Genomic DNA, 24,380 nt, shown 5'->3' on the forward strand with positions numbered 1-24,380 from the left:
GTGATGGTTTGTATGCCCAGGGAGTGGCACTATTAGAAGGTGTGGCCTTGTTGGAGGAAGTGTGTCACTGTGGGGGTAGGCTTGGAGACCCTCCTCCTAGCTGCCTGGGGATGCTTTCTATTACTGGCTTCCTTCAGGTGAAGATGTAGAACTCAGCTCCTCCTGCACCATGCCTGCCTGGATGCTGTCATGCTCCTGCCTTGATGATAATGGACTGAACCTCTGAACCTGTAAGCCAGCCCCAATCAAATGTTGTCCTTTATAAAACTTACATTGGTCATGGTGTCTGTTCGCAGCAATAAGACCCTAACTAAGACATGCTACTTGAGGAGTAGATGCTGCTGTCAAACCCAGGGGATCCAATGATGAGGGGACAGTTTACAAAAAGAAAGCAATCCTATGTTCTTCTCAACATTAGTGAATGCACCACTTCCTTTCCTGTGGACACAATCATGAAGCAAAAGCAGCAAAGCTGTTACTCCTTCTCCACCTCATTTAGGATGCTTTGCTTCACAAGTAACAGATGCTCATCAGGTGAATTTAAATTAAGGAGATGCTCTTGCCTAAACTAATCACTGGCAATGAGCAGCTTAAACTAGCTGTGTGTGTGTGTGTGTGTGTGTGTGTGTGTGTGTGTGTGTGTGTGTGTGTGTTTGAGAGAGAGAGAGAGAGAGAGAGAGAGAGAGAGAGAGAGAGAGAGAGAGAGAGAACCAGAAAAGAGAGGAGAAGCAGGAAGGGAGAACAGGGGGAGGTGACTATGGGGGCAAATGAACAATACAATATTTGTGAATGAAAATGTCATAAGGAAATTCATTATTTTGTATTTTCACTAAAATATTTCAATGAACTCTACACCCACACACATGCAAGCAAGCCTAATTCAACTCGGTGGATATTTCTTTAAAAGACAGGAAAATAGAAGGTGGACATGCTGAGAAAAAGGTTAATACAGTTAATGTGATTAAAATACATTATATAAACCAGGAGTGGTGGCAAGCACCATTAGTCTGTGTACTAGGGAAGCAGAGGCAAGCAGACTTCTGTGGGTTTAAAGTCACTCTGGCTTACATAGCAAGTTCCAGGAAAGCTAGGGCTACACAAAGAAACTCTGTCTCAGAAAACTAAATGCAAGTAATAGGAGTCAGCTCAATAGGTAAATGTGTCTGGTGACCTGAGTTCTAAATTCAGACACCCAAACCTACACAGTAGGAGAGAACTGAGTTCTGAAAGATGTCCTCTTACCTCCACATGCACATAAAAGCAAATAAATAAATGTGAAATAAAGAAAGGAAAGGAAGAAAAAGAAAATGCATTATTAGAGCATCAAGGTGCTCAGCAGGTAAGGACACTGCAACCAGGCCTGAGGACCTTGGTTTGATCACTGGAACACACATGGTGGAAGGAGAGAACCAACTCCCACATGCTATCCTCCGACTTGCATACACACAAAGCGATAGATAGATAGATAGATAGATAGATAGATAGATAGATAGATAGATAGATAGATAGATGGATGGATGGATAGATAGATAGATAGATAGATAGATAGATAGATAGATAGATGGATGGGTAGATGGATGGATAGATAGATAGATAGATAGATAGATAGATAGATAGATAGATAGATAGATAGATAGATGGATGGATGGATGGATGGATAGATAGATAGATAGATAGATAGATAGATAGATAGATGGATGGATGGATAGATAGATAGATAGATGGGTAGATAGATAGATAGATAGATGGATGGATGGATGGATGGATGGATAGATGGATGGATGGATGGATGGATGGATGGATAGATAGATAGATAGATAGATAGATAGATAGATAGATAGATAGATAGATAGATGGGTAGATGGATGGATGGATGGATAGATAGATAGATAGATAGATAGATAGATGGGTAGATAGATAGATAGATAGATAGATAGATAGATAGATAGATAGATGGATGGATGGATAGATAGATAGATAGATAGATAGATAGATAGATAGATAGATAGATAGATAGATAGATGGGTAGATAGATGGATAGATAGATAGATAGATAGATAGATAGATAGATAGATAGATGGATGGATGGATGGATAGATAGATAGATAGATAGATAGATAGATAGATAGATAGATAGATAGATAATGGATGGATGGATGGATAGATAGATAGATAGATAGATAGATAGATAGATAGATAGATAGATAGGGCTGGAAAGATGACTCAGCACCTAGAGGACCAAGGTTCAGTTTCTAACACCTACATTTCAGCCCCAGCTGACTGTGACTCCAGCTCGAGAGGATCCTATATCTTCTGTAGCTACTATATTATACAGCTCAGGTATACAAGACATGAGCTTTCCTGTTTGTCTGTTTCTTATCCATGAGCTCCCATTGCACCAATGGCAGATAGAGAAAAATCTAAATTGATAAGTAACTTGGTCATTTCTAGTAGAAAAACAGACTCTCAAACTACCTCCATTTCCTCTGGATGAATTTTTAACCGATTCTAAGTTTAATTCTCCTCCTACCAAGGCAGGTCTCTTTTTCCAGATGTTGACTCCACATTGTCCTGCTCAGGTGTAATCTAGGTACAGGAGAAGGCCTACCTTTCTCCCTGATAGTAGGATTTGTCCCACATTCTTCCACTCTTCCTCACACTGAGACCTGAGTCTGCACTCCCCTTCACAGGGATGCCCATTGTCTCTCCTGATCACAGAGGCTCCTCTGGACTCTGCTGCTGACTGACACAGCTTAGGATAAGATCTGCCACTTGGGCTGACATCTGGGTGTCTGAACCTGCATCCTATATTCACTAGACCCAACCTTGAGTTTTAGGTTGTTCTGTAAATCACTCTTACACTTGGTTGTGCTTCCTCCCTGTACTAGTCAGGGTTCTCTAAAGACACAGAACTTATGGGTAGTCTCTCTATAGTAAGGGAATTTGTTGATGACTCACAGTCTGTAGTCCAACTCCCTAGCAATGATCAGCAGCAGCTGTGAATAGAAGTCCAAGGATCTAGAAGTTGCTCTGTCCTACAAGGCAGGCAGGAGAAAAAGAGCCTTCCTTCTTCCAGTGTCCTTATGTAGGTCTCCAGAAGTGGGTATGGCTCAGATTAAAGGTGTGTACCACCATTCCTGGATCTGGGACTTGCTTTGTCCCACATGACCTGGAACTCAGATCTCCTTGCCTTACTCCTCTGAGATTCATAGCCACCATGCCTCAAGATCTCCATGCCAAGATCCAGGTCAGAAACTTGTATCTCCCAGCCTCAAGATCAGGGTCACAGGTGAGCCTTCCAATTCTAGATTGTAGTTCATTCCCGACATAGTCAAGTTGACAACCATGAATAGCTAATACACTCCCTCTGCCTGACCCAGGCAATTTACCCACAGTGCTTGCAGTTTTGCAGTTATGATAAAAATTTAAAAAAAAAACAACTAGAGTGTGCTACTGCTATTTGTATCATTTGGTACAAATGGTACTATTTGTACCATTTGGGAAATAATCGTAGAATATTCTCAGGCAATGGGGAACTAACAGAGATGCAGGGCACCAGACATATGCTGGTTGCACAAAAATGGGGTCCCACCAATGTTCTCATGCATCCACTCTATGCTGACACATGAGCTCTCTGATTCGGTTTCACTGAGTTTCTAGTAAGGATTGGAATGCAAGCCCCATTCCTAGCAAGCTCTCTAGTTGTTCCTGATATACTCCCTCCAATGCCCAGCAGCAGGTTGGATGCAGAGGCAAAGAACACACACACACACACACACACACACACACACCTGACCCCACCTTCCTCTTTTCCTCCTACTCTGACAACTTGTCCTGCCTTTCCTTTCCATCTGTTCAGGATTTTCTATACATCGGGTCCTCTTTCATTTCTATCTGATGTCCTTCTGTGTTCTAGAAAGTGTTTAAAACCACCCCTTTTCTTGAGGAAATAAATCTCACTACCTAGATGTCATACAGAAAGTGGGTTCTCTTAATAGAGAAAAGCGATATGGATTGCCAAAAGAGGGAACACTCCTCCACACAACTGTACTCAATGATATTGGTATTTCTCTTTTAATCTTATCCTCTCTCTATCATTTCAATTATCTGAGCCAAATGTGTTTTTTCTACTTCAAAGAGGCTAAAGTTTTGCTAAAGACAATTTCTTTCACAAACACACTTACTTTGATGGGCATTCAAAGCAGCCTGGGATTCAATCCCAGAGTCCTTGTATGCCTGTGAGCAGTGTACCACCAATTATATCTGATTAGTGGATCATTACACGTCCTTTATTAAGCACCTACTGCATGCCAAATTTTCACATCTATTCATAAAATTAATTGAATTCTCAACCTAATCTGTACAGCCAGTATTCATTTCTTCATTGTGCATTTTAGGAGAGTTCAGAGAAGTAAACAGATGTTCCCATCATCGTACAGCAGTAAATCCATTCAGACTCCTGGATTCAAGTTCAAGTCTTTGTGACTCCCTGCTAAGAGCCTTTTCCCCTGTGGATGCTGCAGTGGAAGCAGAGCAAGGTTAAGAAGACAGACCCACGGGGCTGGGGATTTAGCTCAGTGGTAGAGCGCTTACCTCGGAAGCGCAAGGCCCTGGGTTCGGTCCCCAGCTCCGAAAAAAAAAAAAAAAAAAAAAAGAACCAAAAAAAAAAAAAAAAAGACAGACCCACGAAGAAGAGTCTAGGGAGGCCTCAACCCTCCCCAAGGACTTGTAGACATGTTCCTGGGAGGATTGACATTTTTTTCAATGGCATAGCCACTGGCAAGTTGCCCCTGCTCTTGAAAATAACTCCCCACCCTTGCTCCTGTAAGTAACCCAAGTTAAATGAAGCTTACCAGATAGCACCAACAAAAAGACAGGAAAGCAAAAAGAGAGTTGTTTAGGAGAGGAAAGTGCTCAGCAAGAGTGGAGAGGGGACATGAGAAGGTAATGTAGGAAATGTGATCAGAATGTTATATGCACGTATGAAACTATCGTTATGTATGATTACTAAACTCTTCTGTTTTATCTTTATGTGTATGGATGTTTTCCTGAGTGTCACATGTGTGCAGTGCCCACAGAAGCCAAGAGGGGGCATCAGATCCCTAGATACTGTGATTCAAAGCCCAGTCCTCTGGAAGAGCATCAATATTTATAACCGCTGAGCGGTTTCTCCAGCCCCTAATTAATATATTCTAATTTCAAAAAGAGGGGGGCAAACTCCTGAATCTCATCAATCTGGGCTCCAGTTCCCAGCACCATCTATTGTGTGACCCTGAACAAGTTAAATGACCTTTCTAATCTTCATTTTCTCTAAAGGGGAATAACAATGATTCACACAGCCTATGGATACTCAAGATTTAATAGGATTTAAAATATTATGACTATTAAAGCATTGGGCAGTATCCGCAGAGTACTTCATTTTGGCCATTGAATGTTGTCTCTCCACCTTAACTACATTGAGGTTACTATAACAAAGATCCCATAAGATGGATGATATATAAACAGCAGAGATTTATCTCTTATAGTTCTGAAGTCTAGAAAATGCATGATCCAGGCACTATCTGAATCCATATCTTATGAGGACATGCTTTCTGGTTCAAGTTGGCCATCCTTAATAAAAACATGTCTTGATAAAGACACTGACTCTAAGGGTTCCACTCTCATGGCCTTCTCACCTTCTAAAGCCCCCAACTTTAGATACCATCATTCTAAGGTTAAAATTCAACACAATCTTTCACTTGCTTGGTTAGAGTCACACTGAGATATTTTATATTATTTGTGGCTACTGTGAAGGTTGTTCTTCTTTTTTTAATATTTTATTTATTTATTATATATTATGATTACACTGTCGCTATCTTCAGACATACCAGAAGAGGGCATCAGATCTCTTCACAGATGGTTGTGAGCCACCATGTGGTTGCTGGGATTTGAACTCAGGACCTCGGGAAGAGCAGTCGGTGCTCTTAACCACTGAGCCATCTCTCCAGCCCAAGGTTGTTTCTCTTATTTCTCTCTCAACCCATTTATAATTTGTATAAAGAAAGGCTACCGATTTGTTTGAGTTTATCAGCTAAAATTGTTTATCAGCTGTAGGAGTTCCCTAGTAGAATGTTGAGATTACTTATGTATACTATCATGTCATCCACAAATAGTGAAAGATCTGTATGACAAGAGGGTCCATAAGGAAAGAAATTGAAGAAGACCTCCAATGCTCATAGATTGGCAGGATTAATATAGTAAAAAATGGCCATCTTACCGAAAGCAATCTACAGATTTAATGCAATCCCCATCAAAATTCCAACACAATTCTTCACAGTCATGGAAAGAGCAATTCTCAACTTCATATGGAAAAACAAAAAACTCAGGATAGCAAAAACAATTCTGAACAATAAAAGAACTTCTGGGGGAATCATCATCCCTGACTTCAAGCTGTACTACATAGCAATAATGATTTAAAAAAACATGAGATTGCACCCATAAGGAAGGGGAGGGGGGAGGGGGATTTTGCCCGGAAACCGGGAAAGGGAATAACACTTGAAATGTATATAAGAAATACTCAAGTTAATAAAAAAATAAAAAATAAAAAAAAAATAAAAATAAAAAAAAAAAAAACATGAGATTGGTACAATGACAGACAGGTCTATGGATGGAATAGAATTGAAGACCCAGAAATAAACCCACACACCTATGGATACTTGATCTTTGACAAAGAACCAAAAACCATACAATGGAAAAAAAGAAAGCATCTTCAACAGATGGTGCTGGTATAACTGGTGGTCTGCAGGTAGAAGAATGAAAATTGATCCATATTTATCACCTTGTACAAAACTCAAGTCCAGGGGTTGGGGATTTAGCTCAATGGTAGAGCACTTGCCTAGCAAGCGCAAGGCCCTGGGTTCGGTCCCCAGCTCTGGAAAAAAAAAAAGAAAAAAGAAAAAAACTCAAGTCCAAGTGGATCAAGGACCTCAACAAAAAACTATATACACTGAATCTAATAGAAGAGAAAGTGGGAAATAGCCTCAATACATTGGCTCAGGGGAAAATCTCCTGAACAGAAAGAACACCAATGGTTCAGGCTCTAAGATCAACTATTGAGCAAATGGAACCTCATGAAACTGAAAAGCTTCTGTAAGGTAAAGGACACTGTCAATAGGACAAAATGGCAGCCTACAGATTGGGAAAAGATCTTCACTAATCCTACATCCAATAGAGGGTTACAAGAAGATGTACTCCACTATGTTTATAGCAGCCTTATTCATATAGCCAGAAGTTGGAAACAACCCAGATGTCCCTCAACCAAAGAATACATTCAGAAAATGTGGTTCATTTACACAATGGAATACTATTCAGCTATTAAAAATGAGGATATCATAAATTTTGCAGGCAAATGGATGGAGCTAGAAAATATTATCCTGAGTAAGGTAACACAGACCCAAAAGGTTATGAATGACATGTACTCACTGATAAGTGGATATTAGACAGAAAGTACAGAATACCCAAGATACAACCCACAGACCATAAGAAGTATAACAAGCACAAAGGCCCAAGTGCGGGTACTTCAAACTCACTTAGAAAGGAATACAAAATAATCATGGGAGGAAGAGACCTGGTTGGGAGAGAGGAGGAGGAGGAAATAAGGGAAGCCGGATCAGGTATGAGAGAAGACAGAAGAGAGGCCCAGAGTACCAGGAGAACGAATGGAAATATATAGCTGCCAGAGTGGTGGAGGGAGACTTCTAGAAAGTTCCAGAGATCTGGATATGAGAGGCTCCCAAGACTCAATGGGGATAAACTTAGCTGAAATGTCCAACAGTGGGGAGATATAATCTGAAGAGACCCCCTCCAGTAGATAGAGACCCCCAATGGAGGGATGGGGTCACCAACCTATCTTCAAATTTTTGACCCAGAATTGTTCCTGTCTAAAAAAAGAAAAAAGAAAAAAAAAAAAAGACAGGAACAAAATTGGAGTAGAAATTGAAGAAAGGCCATCCAATGACCAGCCCAACTTGGGATCCATCCCATCGGTGGGCACCAAACCCTGACACTATTACTGATGCATGTTGTGCTTGCAAACAGAAGCCTAGCATGGCTGTCCTCTGAGAGGCTGTATCAGCAGCTGACTGAGACAGATGCCGATATTTACAGCCAACCATTGGACAGAGATCAGTGGAAGAGTTAGGGGAAGGATTGAAAGAGCTGAAGGGAATGGCAACCCCATAAGAAGACAATTAGTATCAACTAACCAGGACTCCCTGGGAGCTCCCAGAGACTAAGTCACCAACCAAAGAGCATACATGGCCTGGTCTGTGGACCCCTTTTCCCCCCAGCACATATGTAGCAGAGGACTGCTTTGCTTGACCTCAGTTGAAGAGAATGTACCTAATCCTATAGAGGCTTGATGCCCCCAAGGAAGAGAGTATGGGGGAGACCAAGGTGGGAGACAGAGGTGGGGCGAGGAGCACCCTCTCAGAAGCAAAGGGGATAGGGTGAAGAACTCTTAGAGGAGGGACCGGGAAGGGGGACCAACATTTGGAATATAAATAAATAAAACAATTGTTTTAAAAAAGATTCAACACAATCAATGCTTTGCAGTCTCTGAAGCAGTTTCATGTTGAAATGAAATGAAACAGTACCTATTTCCTTGATATGTTTTATAAATAAGAAGCCGAGATTGAAGTGTGTGTGTGTGTGTGTGTGTGTGTGTGTGTGTGTGTGTGAGAGAGAGAGAGAGAGAGAGAGAGAGAGAGAGAGAGAGAGAGAACGAACCACTGCTTTGTCAAAAATACTGCAAATTGAAAGATACATGGCCTCCAATGGGATTCATCATCTGTGCAGCTGCTGGGTAGGGGCAGTCACCTCAGGTACTGTTTGTACCTGAATCATAAACCTGTGGGTCATAAAGACACCACAGATGCTACTGAGGGAGCATTCATTAATAGAGCAAAACAATAAAAAGCAAGCCTAAGGGTCAACTGAGAGAAATGAAAAAAAAATACAAGAGACCATAATTACTTCATCTATCATTAGAAAGAATCAGTTCATCATTTTAAAAAAAAACAAATAAAAAATGGTCCATAATTAGGTCCAATTAATTCATCCTTCAAACACACTCTCCATCATGAACATCTGCTGCTTTGACCGCCTTTCTGGTAATTACAAACCAGCTACAAAGGAGCATTCCTTCCCCCCAGTGACTGCCATACGGTTGTTTGGGAGTGACCCATCTCTAGGTCTAGGAGCGGGTCCCAATTGTTTTAAACCAAACAGTTATCCAGGTCTCCCAAGTCATAATTCAAGGACACATTCCTACCCGTGTTCATGACAGCCATGGGTTTACCTGGACAATAAGCTTCAATCTTCCCTTAAACATATTGCAGTCTTCCTGAGTCATGGTAGAAAGGGCCTGAGGCAGTGAGACCGGTGGTCAGGCTGCTGGAGTCTGGAGGATTGATTACCTACCTGATTTCTAGTCCTAAGAGACACCACCCTAGAAGCTTGAGACATGTCTTCAACCCAGTGAAAGGGAGAGTGTTAGCCCATTCCACAGGCATCCGGGTCCTTAGCCAATTAAGAGAATTGTCTGGAATCACAGATGTGTAACCAGCTTTCATGGACACCAACCCCCCAGCTGTTAAACACCCTATCCACTTGGATAACCTTCTGCATTAGTTAAGTTTCTGTTGTGATGAAAGACCAGGACCCAGAGTGATTTGTGGGGAGAAAAAAAAGTCTGATTTTACTGACAGTTCTGTAAGGGTAAGAATCCATCATGGCAGAAGGGCACAGCAGCAAGTGACAGTGGCATCAGGGACGGGGAGCTGAGAGAGACATCACATCAAGAAATAGGAAGTAAACTGAAGTTCTCAAAGCCTTCTTCCTTCAGGAAGGCTTCATTAACTTCCCAAACAGCACTAACCAACTGGGCACCGAGTGTTCAAACGCCTGAACCAACGGGGCACATTCCTCATTCAAACCACCACATCCTCCCAGCAAACCAGCTCAGAGTTTAGAGGATGCGCCCAAAGTTACACCAAAGATATACAAATGATGTCACTAGAACTCCGACTCAGTTCTTTTAGCCCTAAATCCTTTATACTAATTTCTCTAACTTTAAACTGAGCTAATCTGATAACGAAGCAAAGCCCTTAGCTGCTTTTAGGAATAAATTTCCTGGGGGCTGGGGATTTAGCTCAGTGGTAGAGCGCTTACCTAGGAAGCGCAAGGCCCTGGGTTCTGTCCCCAGCTCCGGAAAAAAGAACCAAAAAAAAAAAAAAAAAGGAATAAGTTTCCATGGGGCTGCTATGCTTGGTCTGAATACATTTACTTTTAGACTGTGTTGCTGTTTTGTTTGATTAATTTATTGAGTAATTTTGTTGTGTTTTGCTTTGTAGTGCTGGGAATTAAACACAGGACCTTATTGTACTAAGCAAGTCCTCTACCACTAAGACGCATCCCCAGGCCTTGTTATGCCCATTCACAAACCCCCTAAAGACCACCAAGGACTCCGATGCAATCGCTGCACTAGGGTCTTAAGCTCTACCTTGGGCTCACCACAGACTCTTACACAGCAGGACGGGAGCGTGAAGGCGGAACCCAGTTTTAAGCAAGCATTTATAGAGGCGAGCAAACAAGTAAGGGCGTTTCCAGCCCGGCTATTATGGAATCTTGTTGTCCTTTAAAATAATTGGCTGGTGCTGAGAGCCAAAGCATAAACTTAACTTCTGCTTTTCTCCTGGTTGTTAGGGAGGGAGGTGCCAGATGCAGGGTTGTTAAACAGCACCCAGGTTTGTTTGGGGGTAACTAATGCTAGGTACAGGCTTGTTGGTTAACTCGGGTTCAACCTTAGGGCAGGTTCTCTAAGATGGAACCTCAAACCAAGATGGCGTTGGTCTGTTCTCTCAGCTTCAGAGACCTAAGATACTTTCTTCTTAACCTCACTTATCGCACTGATAATGGAAGTGTGGGGTGGGGTGGGGTGGGGAGGGGGGATAAAGACCATGGTAACTCAATTATATGCAGATTCTCATTTGTCCTCTGCTTGGAGGATCTCCTGAAAGAAACTAGTCCCTCTCACCAGAATCCATTTTATTTTTCCTGGCTGTACGGTTGGACTCCATTTCCCAGAGTGCCTTGCAACTAGATGTCGCTATGTGATTACGTTCTGGCCGATGAAATCCTATTAGAAATGATGTGTGCCTAAACCCATGCAGTGGGCATGAGTCCTTAGTGTTCCTCCCCTTAACCATGTAGATGACATTGATGTTCTCACATATGGCAAAGCAATATGGCAGAAAGAACCTGGATCCTGAAAGACCATGTGGATTAGAGATTTGACCCAAGGATCCCAACTGCTCAGAATGCTACATGAGAAAGACTAAGCTTTTTTTTTTTTTCTTTAGACCATATAGTTGAATATTTTTGTTATAGCATCTTAACATTTTTTTAAAATAAGACAGGAAGCTACAGCTCTTGGGGAAGAACTGGGCACCCCACAGATGAGCATATGTACAGTATCTAAACCAAGTTGTCTACAAGAAGAGGAGGAAGAGAGAGCTACAGAATTATATGTTTCTTTGTTCACCTTTCCATCGTTCTGTTGGATGCTCACTACATGAATGCATAAGGCAGCTAGAGTCAGGAACGAAAGCAAGCTGCGGTGACCTTATAGCATGAAGTGGTCATCTACTTCAGACAGCAAAAACAATGCATCACACAGCTGAGGAGCATTTTCTGAGTTTCTGATTCTATGAGAAGAGCCTTGGGGAGAACCAGTGCATCTCAGAAACACAGGTTACATAAAGACCAAAGATGAGAAGACTCTCCTGCCAGAAAAGTATATTCTGATAGATGTGTCAGTGTGTGCAGGTAGTTATAGCAAGTTATAACAAGATGCTATCTTATCACAGGATGGCGATTAAATCAACAAATACTTATTTATTCAGTTCCCGAGGCTTGGGAATTCAAGTACAAAGTGCAGACAGATGCAGTGTGCAAACAGGGTTCACTCTCTGATCCTCAGACCAGGCTTTCTCAGGTTCTGAATGAGCAAACAAGAAAGAACTCATTCATGTCCCTTCTTATAAAGCATTAATTTAGCATAAGGGCTCCAACCTCATGACCAATTACATCCAAAGGATCCTGTCTCCAGATCCCACATTATGACAGTCCATTGTTCTGGGCACAGTGGAGTGCAGCACTTAAGAGCAAGGGCACAACCGGAGGCTAGCTCAGCCTCATGTATGCAATTATACTTGTGGGATCGCATATTCCTACAACACTGCATGCTACACACCAAGAACCACAGGATATGTTACATTAATGTTGACACCATCTTTCAGGACAGGAGTTTGACGATGTGCATCAAAAGCATTGGCCCAGGGCCAGCATGGTGGCTAAGTGAATAGAAGAGCTTGTTGCTCTTCCGGAGGACATGTATTTGGTTCTTAGTGCCCACATCAGGATGCTTGCAATTAGCTGTGCCTCCAACTCTAGGCTAGGCTTCTTTTGGCCTTCAAGGGTACCTGCACACACACACACACACACACACACACACACACACACACACACACACACACACACACACAAAAATAAATAAATAAATAAATAAATAAATAAATAAATAAATATCTTTTTACAAAAATAAGACCAGGGAGATAGCTCAGTTGTTAAAAGTGTGTACTAGTCTTACAAGGGGCCTGAGTTTGGTTCCCAGCACCCACATCTAGGGATTTATAACCACCTATAAGTCCAGATCTGTCTGAGTTGGGGTTTCTATCACTATGATAAAACACCATGACCAAGGGGTTGGGGATTTAGCTGAGTGGTAGAGCGCTTGCCTAGCAAGCGCAAGGCCCTGGGTTCGGTCCCCAGCTCCGAAAAAAAGAAAAAAAAAAAACACCATGACCAAAAGCAACCTGGGAAGGAAATGGTTTTCTTCGGCACATAGTTCCACATTATAACTTTACACTCCATCAGTGAGGGAAGTCAGGACAGGAGAACAAACAGAGCAGGATGATGCAGAGGCCGTGGAGGAGTGCTGCTTAGTGCCTTGTTCCCCACGGCTTGCTCAGCCTGCCTTCTTATACTACCCAGGACTACCCCTGGGTGGTACCACCTACCTTGAGTTGAACGCTTCCACATCGGTTATCCTCCAAGAAAATGGCCTACAGATGTGCCTATAAGTCAATCCTATGGAGGCATTTATTTTCAATTAGGATTCCTTCTTCCCAGGTGACCCTCACTTGTGTCAAGTTACATAAAACTAGCCATCACAAGCTCCAAGAGATCCAGTGCCCTCTTCTCACTTCCAGTGGCACCCACACACATGTGCCACACATTCACACATACATACATATACATATACACATACACATGTACATGTATGTATGAGCACATAAATAAAAATAAAATATTTTTAAAATAAAAAATAAATGTTGAGCTGGGAAGTAGTGATGCATACCTTTAACCCCAGCACTTGGGAGGCGTAGGAAAGCAGATCTCTGTGAGTTCAAGGTCTACAGAGCAAGTTCCAGGATAGCCAGAGCTATACAGAGAAACCCTGTCTCAAAACACAGAACAAAAGAAATGTTTTAATGCTGATACCATCTTTAGAACAGAAGTTTGATAATATGCATCAAATACTCTGTCATGGGGCTGTTTTTCTCAGATATTTCCACAGTAAAGGCACCTACCATGAACCGGAAATCAATACTAGGACCTTCAAAATAGAAGAAAATCAACTCCCCTAAAGTTATCTTTTGAGATCCACACACATGCCACAGCATGTATGAACACACACACACACACACACACACACACACACACACACATACACACACCATGTATGTATGTATGTATGTATGTATGTATGTATGGATGGATGGATGGATGGACAGATTGATGGACAGATAGATGATAGATAATAGATAGATAGATAGATAGATAGATAGATAGATAGATAGATAGATAGATTTGATAACAAAGTAGAAAGCATTGGCCTGGCAGTTTTGAACAAAACAGCTTGTTCATTGGGAAGGAGTGTAAGGTTTTGCCCTCAGAGAAGCTCCTTGCAGTGTTAAGTGACCATCAGCAGAGGGCTGGCTAAGCAAATGGCCATAGAGGACAGGCATGGTTTACGTAAGACACTGAACTGCTGAAGACCTTGCTCAAGGCAAACTTTACATTATACAAGATTAAACTCCCCACAGGGGAAAAAGTGCAAAGCAGGAGTCCCATCATTTCAACTATAACCATAAAACAAGATTTAATTAATATTTTATATCCTACTATCTCAAACTATGTAATTCAAATTTGCATTGAATGTATATTTATTATGGAGGCAAACAAAAACTTATGATATGGAAGAATAAGCAATGGCTAAGAGAGACGTCCAGGACAAATCAATTTCTAAAAGTGTGGCCCTATTCTCATCAGATAGATTTTCTTTAACACTGGAAAAAAAAACACATCAGAATTTAAAATGTGCTAGAGGGATCTCTAATAACTTTCTGTTTCTTCTGGTTCTTTACCCAGAGTTCCAAATGCTTCAGAGGGAACACGTATTATTTTTATGCTAAGATATAATAAAGAGAAACAGAATTGGTGTAACACTGATGTCAGCCTAGCTTTGACAAAGACATATGCAAACACATAGTTATATAAAAGCTCATTCCACCTGTGATGATATAAAACACATATAATAATGGAGGAGTGACATCGCCGCCTTGCTGGACTGTGTGCTTAGCTTTCCCCAACACTTGGTCTCACAGATAGTTCTGCATGAGGAATGTCCACATGGCGTGGGTGGCCAGAGTTCAAACTGACCTGACACAGAGCATATTAAATCTCCCGGAATGCAACACAGAATACATTAAAAGCTAAGTTACACTGAATCTTTGACTCATCGTGTGTGTGTGTGTGTGTGTGTGTGTGTGTGTGTGTGTGTGTGTGTGTGTGTGTGTGTGTTAAAGAGCTGACAATATCTTTAAACAAAACAGAAACTATGTCATTTGAGAGACTCAGGCAAGGACAAACAGCCAGAAGAAAGAAGGCTTCAAGTCAACTTCCGGCTGCCATTACCTGGCCTCACCAGAGAGGAGTATGAGGCAGACCAGAAGGACAACCCATTTCTCCATTGAGGGGTGTGAGGCGGACAGGAACGACATCGCTACAACCCGCTTCTCCATTTTGTTTCCATCCCACAGAAAAGGCAGCTGGAGATGTTGGAAGATGCACAGGGACCAAGAGGACAGACACAAAGAGCTTCTCTGCCCGTGTTTGGTAAATGGTGGCAGTACTTCTCATCAACCCTCCGTGTCTTCCCCACACCAGCCATTCTGCAAAAACTTGGAATCTTTTAATTCCTTTGAATGAACAGTGTGCCAAGTCAACACATCTGTCCTCTTGTTCTCTTGTATCGCCATCACAAAAAGCCAATGAGGTAAATGCTGCCCTATCTTACAGAGTTCTAGAGAAAAGGTAGAGAATGAGGGCAAGGGCCTGGGCCCTGGTTGACTCCTGGATCCACCAAGGCTTCTGAGTTATGAAGTCTTTATGCTGTCTCCTAGATATTGGCTGACCTCTTGTGTCCACATCTGTGAAATGGGCACAGGAGTGACAGCACCCACAGAGCTTTCTTCTGTATAGCTCTGGGGACAGTATCTGTCACAGGAAAAATGTTCAGTATGTTAGATATGTTTCATGACAGAGGAAAACGGGTGTAAACGGGTATTGTAACTCACCCACAGTTTCACACCAATTGCTAGGCCAAGGTATGCTGGGCTTTCCTTGAAGTCTGTGTATCTGTGGGTTTATTGGTTATTATCAGCTTTGGAATGATCACTCAATGCCTTTTTTCAAATTAATTTTCAGTCTATCTTTTCTCACCTCTTCTTCTTTAGGGACTGCCATTCTTCAATATTAGGGTGCTCCTGTGGGTGTTGATCTCAGTCCCTTTCATAAGTCTTTTGTCTTTCTCTGGGTTCTCCCATTGTCTGTGTCTTGAGATTCACCCCTGTGTTTATCAGTGCCTGGCCTGCTCTTCCTTCATCCACTGAACTCTTCGTCGTCTACTTGGCCTTTTCCACATCACCAAGACCTCTCAGGAACATGCCTGCCTTCCTCTGCCTCCTGGCACTCATCACATATTTTTCTTATGACTGGTTCAACGATGTTTGACTACTCTGCTCTCATCTGTGACTGTGCTGGGTTGGCTTCATTTTCTCCTCCCTTGCATTGGTATTGCCAAGCATTGTGAATTTTTCATCACTGGGTGCTAAGTCTTTTATATTCTTCCACTGTTTTCTGACTTTGTTTGAACACACGGTTATGTTACTTGGAAGAATTTGAGTGGTGGAGGCTTGTTTTCAAGATGATATGGCATATCCAAAATAACCTTTAATCTGGGGCTAAACTGGTCTCTGTGAAGACAAAGTAATTTCCGGGATTCTACTCAGTATCCCTCCCTTGTGTCCACAGGACACACATTAGTTAGTTTTGTGTTGCTAGAATGTAATCCCTGACATAACTTGAGGGGACAATGTCTCTTGCTCGAAGTTTCAACTTTAACCCACCATGGCCAGGAAGACATAGTAGAGAACAGACGCCCAGATCAGGGTTGCAAGAAGCAGATAAAAGAAACACAGGAAGGTGTCAAAAAACGATACAGCTCCAAGAGTACGCTTCCAACAACCTGCTTCCTCCCCTAGATTCCAGTTCCTACCAGTTAACAACAAAGGTCGTGTTATGAACCATTGAGATATTAAGCCATTCATTACATCAGAACCACCCTGGCCTGTCATTTGGGTACACCCTGAGGTGTGTTCTGGGAATCACTTACACCTTTCTTAACACAATCAGTCTGACAGTCAATATTAACCCCAACAGAGGTCTTTTCTCTCTGTCTGGTAAGAATCATTCCAATCCCTCTGTAACTCCACCTAGTCCTTCTCAGTGGCCCTGGGCTCCTCAGTAGCTTCCTCGAATGCTGACCATCACTCTGCTGAAGGCACAGCTCCCTGAAGATCCACAAAGTCTCCTCTCTATCTGTGACTCACCTCCTGTGGCTTCCCCAAACTCTCCACTCAAGAATGTTTCAGCTGTGTTTGGGCTTCTCCTCTCTACATCAAGCCCTGTGACAATCATGCAATTTGTCTGCCATTCACTGTATACAATGTGCAAGCCTACTGTTCCACAACTATCAGCAGGTGCGTGAGTTGTTTACAGTGAGGGAATAAACCTGACCCCCCATTCCTCTCATACATGGAAACTAGAGACTCTGGAGCAACTTGTGAACCCAGGAAGCCTGACTCTGGAGTCATCCCTTGTCCCCCGACACTCTCACCCCATATAAATTCTTCAGTTCCTTCTGTTCAATCACTGACAGTCCTAACGTGTTTGTTGTGAGGCCTTTGCTTACCACACTCAGCTCTCACTCTTACTCACTGTCCTCCCGGTTGCTTTCCCTATATTATGATTTGAGTGTAGTTTGAGTGTCCCCTGAGGTCCATCATGATTGAAGTCTTGCTCCATAGGGTGCCACTGAAGGGAAATGATAGGTGCTCTGAGAGAAGGGGACCTAATGAAAGGTCCTTAGACCACTGAGCACACCACTGTAGAAGGCAATTCTCCTTAATATTTCTTTTAAGAGCACTGTCACAGAGGCCCACGCATGGCCCCACATACTTCCCTTTGCTCCCTGGTGTGAGATGGGACAGTTTGCTCCTGTATGAGCTCACCAAGGACATATTTCCATCGGTTGCCATCACCAAGACTAAACCAAAAGAACCATCTTGGATTTGAACCTCCAAAGGCAGAAGCCCATTCCAAATGCTCTATCTTGGTGATGCCCATACATGTGCATAGATGATCTATGGACTAGAAGTTCTGAGGGAAGGGAATTTGATGTGCCCATTTTGGCTTTTGAACTTAAAAACTGAGAATTTATTCCCCTAACTCCAGAGTACTGAATGGTGTTTGGACAGGCTCTTGGGATTTGTGACGAATTCAAAACGTAATTGATATGTAAATCATGCCATCCAGAGCTCCTTGAGTTGGGTGAATATGGGTCAGCACTTGGTTAACAGCTTCCTTAGAAGGAATCCATGAGAGAATACCAGCAACAGGTTCTGCTTTAAAAGAAAACAAAGCTCCCTTCTCCAGAATAGGTTAAACTTCAGCTAGACCTAGTCTTGATCTTAGATTCTCAAGAGAATGCTCTGACATGAGAGACTATGATTACATCCCTGCAGAACATGAAGGTCCAAGTCTATAGCAATGCAGTGTCCAGTATGATAGCTACTCAGTGTGGGTGGCGAAGCAACACTTGGAAGTTATTCTAAAGTGGGCTATAACTGTGGGCATAAAATATACTCTAATATTCTTAAATATTTATCATTTTAAAATAATAATTTTCATATTGGTGAAACATTTAGTAATAGTATAGACATATTGGATTAAATAAAACATTGTTAAAATTAAAGATTTTAAAGCTGTGAGTATGGCTCAGTTGATAGAATGCTTTCCTAGCATTCACAAAGTCCTGTGTTTGAGTCTAACATTGCAAGCATAAACTAGGTTTGGAGGTGCACACAGCAATCCCAGGGACCAGGGGATAGAGGCAGGAAGACTGGAAGTTCAAGGTCATCCTTCAATATATAGCAAGCTTGAGACTGCAATTCATGCCTCGGATTTTTTTAGTGTTCTTATTATTAATGTTGTTACTAGCAGAACATTTATACAAGAGTTTCACATTTTTTACTTTTTCTTTTTTATTTGAGACAAGATCCTGGTGTATAGTCCAGGCTGACCTGAAACTCACACTCCTCCTGCTGCAGCCTCCCAAATGCTAGGATTACAGATGGACCTCATCCCACCTGACTTGGTATTATATTTTTCTGGCCAGCACTGTATTATGGGGAGAGAACATTCTAGAAGGACTGAATTGTCTGTGGGGTCCTAAACACCATCCTCAGGAGTTAAGGCTGGTAGAAAGGTAGTGGCAGCACAGGGAGTGAGAAACAGAAGACATAAAGCAGATGTCGTGTAGTCCATCTTGTTTATTATTAATTATAGCAAGAATACTCATCATTAAGATTTACCCTCTCATCAATTCTGTAGGACGTTGGTCTTGGAGTTTTGTTGTTGCTGCTGTATTTTTATAGGTTGGCTGGTTGGTTGTTTTGGGTTTGGTGTCTTGAGACAAGGAATTATGTAATTCAAGCCTGCCTTGAACTCCTGGTGTAGTTACAGCCTTCTAGTCACAACCCTCCTGCCTCTCTACCTCCCAAGTGCTGGAATTTCAGGTCTGTGCCACCATGCCTGGCTCCTCTTATTGCTGACTATAGTCACTGAGCTTTGTGGTGATCACCAGGACATATTCATCGGGCTTGAGTGTGTGTGTGTGTGTGTGTGTGTGTGTGTGTGTGTGTGTGTGTGTGTGTGTGTGTGTGTTGATTGATAGCTCCTGTTTCCTTCTGCCCTGAGTCCCTAGCAACCACCACTCAACGTTTTGATTCTACAGATCTGACTATTTTAGGTGTGTCCATAAGTGGGATCAAGCTAGTTTCTCTGCCACCCTCTCCTGCTCCCCACTCCTATCCCCCAGGCAACTAAACATGAGTCACCCTCCATTTGCCTGGGGGAGAAAGTTGTCATTATAGAGCTAGCAAAGATGAATGGGAAAAGCAAATCCTCTGTTTTTAAGATCAAAAATCCAAAAGCTCATAAGCCAGGAAATCTATCATAAGGTTTGTCTTTTGTGGTATCAAGAAGGGATGCTGGGACAGAACACAGATGGACTAAGGACCAGGCCTGCATGCCTCTAGATCCCTTAGAAAGTCCCAAATGTTAGAAACTCATGGTCCAGCTTAGATTCAAATTCTATCAGTGCCCTGGACTTTAGCAATCCCAGTTTCTTCTATAAAATGGAGCTGATGAGACAAAACCCACCCAAGACTTCCATGACAGTTAATTTATGTATGAAATCTGAGCACTGTCAGAACTCTAGCAAATGTGTGGTGTTTGCTGCTATGCCTGAGTGAGCCTGAGGAGTGTCAAGGCTAAGAGAACACAGGATGGGTCCAGTCAGGACAGCAGTCTGCCGGGATGTCTACTGATTATGGAGAAGATCCATGTCCTGTGTGTACACACTAACCATCACTTAAGATCTGGCCAATCTACCTTCACCTATCATGCAGCCAGAGGAGAGAATGCTCTCGACGGATGCCCAGGATTCCCAGGGGAGGAGGACCAGATGGACACTCTGCTCCAGGGCAGTGAAGATCCCTTTGTAATGATCTTTTCTCCCTGACATCAACAACACTCCACTAATTAGCTCAAGTCTGAAGACCTTACAAACTGACAGAGACAATTGAACTTTGTGCTTGATTTTTGTTGTCCTTGAGACAGGGTCTCCTGCTATTCAAGCTGTCCTCAAACTCACTGCTGTCCTCAAACTCTCTGCGTAGTCAAGTCTGACCCTCCTGACTCCACCTCTCAGGTGCTGGCATTTATGGTCCACCAGTTTTGTACATCTGGGTTTCAGTGCATGCTTTTGTGTTTAGGATCTCAGGTCAGCAGGGTGGTTAATGCTAGAAGTCACTTGACTAGATTGAAGAATGCTTTTTCTACTACTCAGCCTGTCATGGAACACTTCGGCCTTGTGACTGTGTGAACAAATTCCCCCTCAGAGCAACCACCCTTGGAAAGCCACTAGGTAGGGAATGCTGTTGATCTCAAACCCAGAACCCCCTTGCAAGCCAGCATGCCAACTCCTCCAGATGCCAGCAGGACTGGCAGTTAGTGGCTCACATGTGTCCTGCAAAACTGCCCAGTATGGATTCCATCTTATACACTAGCCAACAACATAGGCTGAGGTCCTGAAGTTCTTACCCCTTGTCTTAGAATATGAATTTATTTGGAGACAGAATTAAAAGTAATTAACACAAACGGGTCATTGGGAGTCTACACCAGTGGAATTTGACCACTGTCCTTATAAACAGGGGAAATTTTAAAATAGAGATGTGTAGGAGGACTGGAGAGATGATTCAGTGGCTAAGAGCACTGGATGCCCTTCCAGAGGCCCTGAGTTCAATTCCCAGAAACCACATGGTGGCTCACAACCATCTGTAATGTAATCTGGTGCCCTCTCCTGGTCTGCAGTCATACATGCAAGCAGACTGTATGTATAATGTATACTGTATAAATAATAAATAATATATTATATAAATTTATATATGTTTATATACTTATAACATTTATATAAGTATATAAACATATACTGTATATATAAAAATACATAAATATTATTTAAAAAAATTTTTAAATGCATTATGAAGATGAAGGCAGAGATCAGGAATGTCAGGATGGTCCGCAATCACCAGAAGGCAAAAGAGGGCATGAGAGAGGGCCCTCTCAGAACTTCAGAAAAAGCCTGGATTGCAGACCTCCAGCCTTGCCAATAAAGAAGATAATTCTCCTTTCCCTCCCCCTTCCCCTCCCCCTTCCCCTCCCCCTTCCTCTTCCCCTTCCCCTCCCCCTTCCCCTCCCCCTTCCTCTTCCCCTTCCCCTCCCCCTTCCCCTCCCTTCCCCTTCCCCTTCCTTGCCTCTCCCCTTCCTCCCCTCCCTTTCCTTTCCCCCCTTTTCTTCCCTTCCTCTCTTTCCTTCCTTCCTCTGTTTCCTTCCTTCTTCTGTCAGGTTCGAGTTGGACCTCTTCTTGGACCCCTTGAATGAGACTCACAGAGGCAGTGATCTATGCAAAACAAGAGTTATATTATTCCAGTGAGTTGGGGTCCCTCTGCTTCAAGAGGGAAATGACCCTGAGCAGACTCTAACAGGGAATTATATACCTTTGATAAGGGCAGACTTCAAACAATAGTAACTGGCAGGGTACTGTTGATGGAGTGAGCAGGGTACTATTGGTGGAGCGAAGCAACCTTCAAACTGACTTGTGGTCAGTGGACCGTTCGGGACTTTCCAAGGGGGTTGGTTGGGGAGTCACAGGTGGCTTTGCCTGATAGTTGGCTTGTAGTTATTCCACTGGCTGGCTCCACTCCTCCTGGAAGGGAGTCTTAGTGCTAGGAGGTTTGTGGTGGAATTTTCCCACTGGCCTTAGATTGACCCCAACTCAGGCTCTTTCACTTCTTCCATCCCTCCCTTTTTTCTTCCAGCCTTTTAAAAACTCTTTCCTTGTTGTTCGGTTTTTTTTAATGTCCTCTAGATTAGCCCGAAATGGACTCAAACCTCATAATTCTCCTGCCTCAGACTCCTGAGTGTTGAGATTATTAGTACATGCCATCATGCCTCCTCAAAACAGTACATATCTATGTCTTAGTTATGAATTAAAACACTACCCTTAGCCAGCAAGGTGTTGGCTTACACCGATTCTGAAGCCCTCACAGCTCCTAGAGTCAGGCTCTAAGCAAAGACTTCACAGTACAGCATCAGCCACATCGTGGCCTTGTCAATCGGACAGGTTCTCACACAACAGCAATGGAATCCAGTTCTGTTTTCACTTTATTTCTTCAATCACCCCTTCTGGAGAATCCGAACCCAGACCAGGCCAAGAGGTCAAGCTGAGTTCAGAAATTTGCATTTCCTGTGCTCCTGCAGGATCCTCTTCTGGATCAAAAACTGTTGGAGACAGCCTTAAACTTGTGAAAAGTAGCTATGACCTGTGAAGGCCAGCTCACTTAGAGGAAGAGGAAGCTGCTGCTGGGCCTAATTATGGGATCTAGATTCAGCTCTCCACTATGAAGGACACAGAAAGGGGGCGCCCTCACCTGGTCAAGGTAGGATTAGGCCAACTCAGCTAAATCTTTCTCACAGAGCAAAAACAGAGTCTAACAATGGGCTTCTGCTTCGGTTTCTCACATCTCTCACACGTGGTCCACATACTCTTACACATACTTTGAAAGTGCTGTAGATAGTAGAAGGTAAATCTGAGTTCAGAGGACCTGGAAGTACAGCTAGTCCATTCCACCAGTTCAAAGAGAGACTGGCCCTAGTGATGAACCAATCTGTTCTCTCACATCTTCCCAGGGATATGAGCCAAACTTCCTGTGAGCAATTATAGCAACTGTCCTGTGTGAGCAGGAACAGATTGTAGGGATTCTGCCTCCCTTGCTCTTACCTGTAGAGGAATTTTAATTCAGGACGAGGCTGCTCTGACATGAGATCACAGCCAAAGAACTTCTAGTTCTGTATGATCTGACTGGAGTACAGACTTGCCTGTAATCCCAGGAGACAGAGGCAAGCAGATCTCTGGGTTCAAGGCCAACCGGCTATAGAGCAAGTTTCAGGTAAAGAAAAGCTTAGGTCTAGGCATGGTGGTAAACACCTTTAACCCCAGCACTCAGGAGATAAGCATGCAGATCTCTGAGTTCTAGTCAATTCTGTTTAGTCAGTTTTGTTGGGTCAGTGAGTTGAGAGACAATGAGCGCAGTGGAGTGGAATTCATGGCAGTTCAGTTTGTGGAGATCAGAGACAGTTTTTACAGAACAGTTTTACAGAAACTGGTTGAAGTGAGAACATGCTAGACACAGGTAAAGACAGAACAAGCCAGGAACTGAGAAGGAGCAAAAGATTAGAACAGATTGCTAGTGATAGTTTGAGGCCAACCAGAGCAATTCAGTCAGAAGCTGAGAGAAGCCAGTTTGAATCAGCCAGCTAGGAAAGGAGTTTGAACCAGAACAGTTGAATCAGAGTTTAGAAAGAGCTAGAAGGGCTGGAGAGATGGCTCAGTGGTTAGAGCACTGACTGCTCTTCCAGAGGCCCTGAGTTCAAATCCCAGCAACCACATGGTGGCTCACAACCATCTGTAATGGGATCTGACGACCTCTTCTGGTGTGTCTGAAGACAGCTACAGTGTACTTACATAAATAAATAAATAAATAAATAAATAAATAAATAAATAAATAAATCTTTAAAAAATAAAAAAAAAGAGCTAGAAAATGTAAGTTTACTCAGCAGTAAGTCTCAGACGCTAAAAATATTCTAGGCCTAGATTAGAAGCTTCTAAAACTAGGCCTAGGTTAGCAGACAGAGGCAGTTAGCGTCTGAGATGACAATTACATCAGACGAATAAAAGTTACTTTTACACATACCATTATGTCTCTCAGTTTCCAGGATCACTTCCTACATATCTCTCTGGAGTCCAGGTTGGAAGATGGACGAGGATGGTGTGATGGCAGATTTGAGCACTAAACAATGTATGTATCTGTATATACATTCAGGGCCCACGTCAGAGGGAAAGAGTAAAACCAGGTCTACATTAGAGATGAAAGATACCTTGGAAAGCAATCTTCCTCTGGACTCATTTAGCAAATGAGGGAAATGAGTTGACCCAAACAGGGGGAAGTATGTGTTCCTGGTCACACTGTAGT

The 24,380-nt window shown here is 42.7% G+C and overlaps 1 protein-coding gene across 11 annotated transcripts in view; it reads right to left on the reverse strand.

Moving 5' to 3' along the window:
• Window positions 1-24,380, reverse strand: part of LOC134485175 (uncharacterized) — a 174,726-nt gene that overhangs the window by 135,935 nt on the left and 14,411 nt on the right. For 9 of the 11 annotated variants that reach the window (XR_015652488.1, XR_015652485.1, XR_015652487.1 and 6 more), the window contains one exon: window positions 13,460-13,558. The gene's annotated coding sequence lies outside the window, so the exon portion shown is untranslated. Of the gene's footprint in view, window positions 1-13,459; window positions 13,563-24,380 lie in introns of all 11 variants that reach the window. The other 2 variants (XR_015652482.1, XM_087607739.1) reach the window with 1 other exon arrangement.

This window comes from Rattus norvegicus, chromosome 1 (assembly GCF_021556685.1).
Source record: "Rattus norvegicus strain SHRSP/BbbUtx chromosome 1, alternate assembly SHRSP_T2T, whole genome shotgun sequence".
Lineage (NCBI taxonomy): Eukaryota > Metazoa > Chordata > Mammalia > Rodentia > Muridae > Rattus > Rattus norvegicus.